Source organism: Typopeltis vanoorti, chromosome 1 (assembly GCF_054136105.1).
Source record: "Typopeltis vanoorti isolate ZY-2024b chromosome 1, IOZ_Tvanoo_1.0, whole genome shotgun sequence".
Classification (NCBI taxonomy): domain Eukaryota; kingdom Metazoa; phylum Arthropoda; class Arachnida; order Uropygi; family Thelyphonidae; genus Typopeltis; species Typopeltis vanoorti.
In genome coordinates, this window is record NC_143549.1 from 133,484,925 (window position 1) to 133,491,327 (window position 6,403).

General features: G+C 33.5%; 1 protein-coding gene across 4 annotated transcripts in view; it reads right to left on the reverse strand.

The window, feature by feature from the left end:
* The window catches only part of rin (ras GTPase-activating protein-binding protein 2), a 133,318-nt gene extending 128,613 nt beyond the window's left edge, over positions 1 to 4,705 (reverse strand). For 3 of the 4 annotated variants that reach the window (XM_090399346.1, XM_090399354.1, XM_090399332.1), the window contains exon 1: positions 4,591 to 4,686. The gene's annotated coding sequence lies outside the window, so the exon portion shown is untranslated. Of the gene's footprint in view, positions 1 to 4,590 lie in introns of all 4 variants that reach the window. The other variant, XM_090399340.1, reaches the window with a different exon arrangement.
* Positions 4,706 to 6,403: the final 1,698 nt, after the last annotated feature.

Genomic DNA, 6,403 nt, shown 5'->3' on the forward strand with positions numbered 1-6,403 from the left:
TTTTTAAACTATATGTTGATGCACTAAAAACAGAGTGAATGTCATGCATGTGCACTCAACAGAGTTTTATATTTTGTGGGAGGAAAACCCTACTATTAATGACATTTCTTAATTAGATTCAGCCTTTCGTGTTATATGAATGGTTGTATAACATTCGTTTGAAATTACATCAGGCACAGCATTCAGTGAATGTCCATGAAAATGACAATGCTTTTTTGGCCTTCTCAACCAATTTTTTTGAAATATTATTACTGCCCGAGGACCTCCACAGTCCTAAGACACACTGTGAGAGACCCAAACTATCAACACAATATCTATTGTACATCTCCTTGAAATTAACAGACAAAGCACAACTGATTCAGGCAACCTATTCCATTCATCACCACTCTCCAAGCAAATAATCTAGTCTTCACACTCTTACCCAACTTCCAAGGATGACCACTTGTTCAAGCCCCCTTTAGCCAAATACTGAAACATTTCTCCCTCCATCAACCGTATAAAATCCTTTAAGTAACTTAAATGTTTTCAATTGTATTCCCCCCCCCTTTTTTTTTTCACTTATCAACCAGCTTTGGCAACACAATCTATCCACATAGGAAGACTTCCATATCCTGAAGGAGCATCTCAAGCTTAGTTTCCAACTTTCCGATTTTGGAGGAGAAAATATCGATCATAGTATTAGGCTGTTACTCGAGGTTTTCAACTCTTCTGCCTAGTTTAGTATCTGTTTTATGGAAGGGAGACACATCATACAGAAGTGGGGCTGGTTAAGATCGGTGAAGAGCTTGTGTGCCAATTCATTTATTTTCGTGTAGGAAATATGTAACCAGTTGCAACAGAAATCGCACAATATACCTTTTTTCCTTTCTTTGACTTCGGTTTCACTAGACCTGAGCACAGTAATCCAAATGTAGTTGTATCACACCTATAAAGTGAAATTATAACTCTCTTAACTCTGCTTGTTAGTGTGTTCTTCAATAACCAAGTAATTCTGTGAGCTATCCTGGCTTCTTTAATAATATGTCCTCAAACTTCAACTCTCTTTACTATTACAACTAGCCCCAAATCCCTGTCTTCATCAATTTCCTGAGTATAGTTCCCTCAATGTGGTACACAGCTTGCAATCTTTGTATCCCAAAATGCATAACTTGACACTTTTCCACATTAAACAGACATCCATTATGTTTTTTCCATACTGTCAGTCAGGCAGGCAGGCAGGCAGCCAGCCATCCACCCTCCTGTCCATATCACCACAATTTGCATAACAGAGTTCCAATTGGTATCCTGTCAAACAGCTTTGCAAAATCCAGCACTATCAATAGCCATTCCCTTCATTCAACTCAGCTGTTACTCTGTTATAAAAAAATCAGTAAATTACTAAGACATGGCAATCCTTCACAAAGCCATGCTGCCCCTCAGAGTATCATATTCTTATCCACCCATTCCTGGATTCACTTTTGACCAACTTTATCATGACTTCTGAGATACTGATTGGTCTATAATTTAATACCATACTTACATCCCCCTGTATGCAAAGGAATTATTTTGCTCTCCTTCCATTCTCTTAGGACTTTGCTATCCAGCAGTATCATTGTATAGCCATTCCCTTGTGTATAACAGCAGCGGTCCAGGCACAGATCCAGAGTTAAGACTTAAAACAGCCTGGTTAAAGGCATTGCCAGTTCCCCTTGATGTTCTCTTAAAATGCGAGTCAATATCCCATCCAATCTGTATTCAGATTCTGCAATATCCTAAGTACCTCCAATTAATCAACTTCTGATCTTATATCAGTCCCTGTCACCTCTGCCATAACAATATCTTCACTTAGATAATACCCTTGCAAAATAGTCACTTAATAGCTCAACAATTACATCTGCCTCTGTTAGCTCTCTATCATCTGCACTTAAGTTGTCATTCCCATTTGATATCTCAAAAAAAAAAAAAAAAGTTAAAAAAGTTAACTTTAGTTCAGAATGACCGCATATAGTATCAAGTGTAAGAACATCTGCAAGACTATGTTTGAAGCAAGTGAACATACTGGTCTAAATCTTAATCTGTAATAAAGTCAAAGATGAATGCAAATTCAAGATAGCATAGTCAATCTGGGAATATAGATCATTTGGTATAAAACTGATGTGTCAATTTGCAAGAGCAGCATAAGTTTATACAAGCAAATAAAAAAGCAAACCCATAAAGTAATGTGTGTTACATAGAGGAGAATTGTATACAGCAATATTCTTGGATTTTTCAAAAGCATCTGACAGATTACCACATGTTGATGTACAACTTATCATGTAGTAAGTGATGTACAAGCTGCAGAAGATGGGAATGGATAGTATATTGATTAGATGGATTGGAGATTGGCTCTCTGAATGATACCAACAGGTTGTGTATGATGAAGCAGTGTCTCAAAAAAAGAGAGGTAACCAGTGGCATGCCCCAGGGTTCTGTTCATTTATGAAAGGTTAGTTTACACAATGAAGTTCAGTTATTGTGAAAAGTGTATACATACACATTAATATATATTATTTTATTTTTTGAGAGCACATCTTTCTGTAGAATCAGCTCAAACTATAGGGGTGGATAGTTTAGGAGTACCAGCATCCCATTCCGATTCTTTCATAGCTATTGATATCCAAACTCAGAGGAATTTCTCATAATTCCTTCTAATCTGATTAATCCCTATATAAACATTCTTTTTTTGGATTTTCAACTCCAAGTTAACTGAGGCACACGTCTCATTATGTCTCAAGCAGTGTAATGCTTGAGAAAACAACCAATAAGTAATATGTTTTTGTTTTGTTTTTTAACATGGCCCTATTTCAGAAATTATGACAAGAGGCCAGTATTATTATTCATGTTTTATTTTTCATCAAATGTATTTCAAATTATGTCAGTATGGTTAACATGAAATCCTAGTTATTTATTTTACTAATGCATTTTGGATTAAAATACAGAAGTGATTTCCCATAATAACAAACAGATACTGGTGCAGCATTTGATGCTGAATATTTTCCATGAGGCAATTGTGTCAGATACTTATGATTCTTCACTCATCTGAAAGTTAATATCTGTATTTGTCACATAAATTAGCACTATGTTTAATTATATCAAACAATCTCGCAATGTAGCTACCAAAAAATTTTATCCAAATGTTATTTTGTTGATCACATGCATTATCACAAGCTGGCTTTTGTTCTTTTAGGCTTCCATGTGAATGTCCATACAGGTAGTGGAGGAAACGTATGTTTTCTGACATTTCTCGAATCTGATCACAAATTGCATTATTTGATAATGGAATTTTCTCTTTTGCTTTTTTACTACACGTAAACTCAACCATGTTCATAGCACACAGCTTCCATTTCCAAAATGAATAATCTTAATTTTTTTTTTTTTTAAAAAAAGGGTCAAATATAAGAAATATGCATTTAATTTGAGTTTTATATCCAGGAGCTATGCTGTGAACATGTGTGTTATTAGAGATGGGCTATGTCATCATAGAACTGGTTGTGAAACACTGAACTTAATTAAAATTCTACATCTTAATAAAAAAAAAAAATACGATTTTTGCATTTTCCTTTAGAAAAAAAAATGTAAATATACATGTTTTGGAACATGTAGAAAAAAAGTATAATTCAGAATTGTACAAGTTTTTCTACACTCCTTTGATGAGTCTTTGGACTCCCTGGAGGTGTCAAATAATAATAATAATATACACCCACATTCCTGCTGCATGAGATTTACGACATTCGCTGCCACTAATGCTACTACATAACATGATTTTTCTTCAAAAATTAGTCAGGAGTCTGTTTTCATGCAATGCCGTATTACATATGAAATTTAAACTCATGCTTATTTGTTAAAATGATACGCCCTTTTATCCAAGGACTTAATAAATGAAAACTACGATAAATATGACGAAGGTATACGCTAATCGCTGGAAATGTTATCTTTATACTCCAGTAACAAACATCATCGCTTCATAGCGTAATGTGTATGAAGTTGGTTTAGTAATGGGCGTCGGTAGCGAAATAAGAAACCATTTCCAGTGTCTGCAGAATCCAATTAAAATTAAATTAATATATGGGAAAACTTTCGTGTCTTATGTAATCGAATATGATAAACAAACCATGTACTGCAAATTTTCAGTGAAATGTTGACATTTATTTCTACATGAATATAACGAGTAGTGAACATGAGATTATTACAATACTTAATGTTTTTTGGTTAACACGTGCTCTGAAAAGATCACGGAAATATATTTTACTACTGTCCTAAACTATGACAAAGATCTGCATGTTCTTTACTTTACTAACTACAACTATTACATTTTATGCATGTACTACTCATAACACCAATCACAAACAAATACCTTAAGAGATTCAACATTTCAGTATACGAAACTAAAACGCTAACCCTAACCGTAAGAGAAACCTATATCTGATTTAAGGCTTAACAGAAGGCAACAAAAATCAAGAACAAAAGAGAACCTTCAATATATTGAACAACAGAACAATGTAACGAATTATTCCTCATTATTCAGAAATTTATACACATCGCCACAGTAACTACAAGTAAAATACTAGATACCTTGTTAAAGCGCAGATGTTAAATGAAGAAAAATCTTGCCCTTGTTACACATTCGGTACTATGCGTCCACCGTCGTCAATTGTTCCTAGAGTGCGCAACTCTACTACCACACAGCACGCCGGGCAAAACCGTGAATACACTAAGTAAACCCCGCAGGCTCCCGGCAAGGACAACACTTCAAGTTTTCGGTCTTCTCCACAAAAACGCGCTAATTTTTTTCTTTAACTTTCTTTTTTACAATACCATGTAATATGATATATGTTATATGTCTGCAACAGATGATATTTTCACCATGTGTAGTATTCATTCTACATCTTGTTCAGGCTTTAATGAAATTACCCCAAAATAATAAACTAAATAAATCAAATAATAAAATAAATAAATTTTTGCAACGAAAACACATAAGCATTATCTTCTAGCAGCAGTAGATCCCATATTTGTTTTAAGAAGTAACAATTAATGGGTTTGGAAATTATTGAATATTCAGGTAGGGGAGTCAAACAGCAGAACAATTAAGAAAAATTAATTACGTTTATTAAAGTATTTCTTTTATTAAATATAACAGGAAAAGAAAACAGTGTAGATGGATTTATTTTTTGATATTTAAATGAAAATTCGGGACAGTATGTTGTTCTGATAATATTTTGCTTTCTTGCGAGGAAAGTCAAAATGGCAATGATGATCAAACATACATCAACAGATCCATCATTACCTTCACATCAAATTAAAGGCATTTTTTTCAATAAAATCAAGTGCTGATAAAGATCACTTTGCGACGAATTCCAAACACGAAATATATAAATACATCCTCTAACATCTTTTGATTCTCTAAAGAGAATAGGTGACACCGTTTTAAGCCTTACCAGTTAGGAAATTGGTAGGCAGTTTGGATCCAACTCTCATCATTCTGAATGCATTTCCATGGAAGCTGATCCAATAACCTTTTCTGCTATTTATTTGTGTATATGTACTTCTATACAGACATTTTTAATTTATTCACTTTATTATTATTATTATTATTATTATTATTATTATTATTATTATTATTATTGTTTACGTAACACCTCCAAGGACTCATCTTGGGAGGGCACACTCTCCACTACAACCCACCAACTCCCTTACTTAATCCTCCAACCACACAACACTCCTACACTGTATTGACTACATCATAGCAGAATTATCGTCTCACAGTGTTGAATTCAAAAGACATATCTACAAGGTTATTCCAACTGAAGCTAATCATTCATATAGATCGGGCAATAAACAGAAAGATTGTTTGCTTCTTTTTACTCTTCCTAATAAATAACTGTTCATAAATGTCTTTCCTTGGAAAGTTTTCCTGCCATCTAGTTAAAAATTTATCCCCTTCGACTAAGTAAAGAAAGAAATGCAATAAATCATTATAAACCAAATATTCTTGTCATAATTTCGAATTCTGATGAGAAAGAAAAAGACCACCTTAAGCATATATGGTTCGAATATACAAAATGCTTCCTATAGAATACAGAATACTTTCTATAGAATACAGAATGCTTTCTATAGCATAAGAATTGATAAGATTTATCTATAATTCAGAATATCTAAAAATCACAAGATCATACAATCTAGTGAAATTTTAAAGCTTTTTTATTCTCAACTTTTAAAAGTCGATTAATGAAAATTCGATTCTGAAATTTTGTAAGTAATGCTGAATTATCATAGAACTTCATTCTTTCATCATCATTATCAACCCTCTTCCTTCTGAATATTCACCAGTATTCTCCATTTGACTGCAAAATCACATTCATACTTTTCGTGAACAATGAATCACACT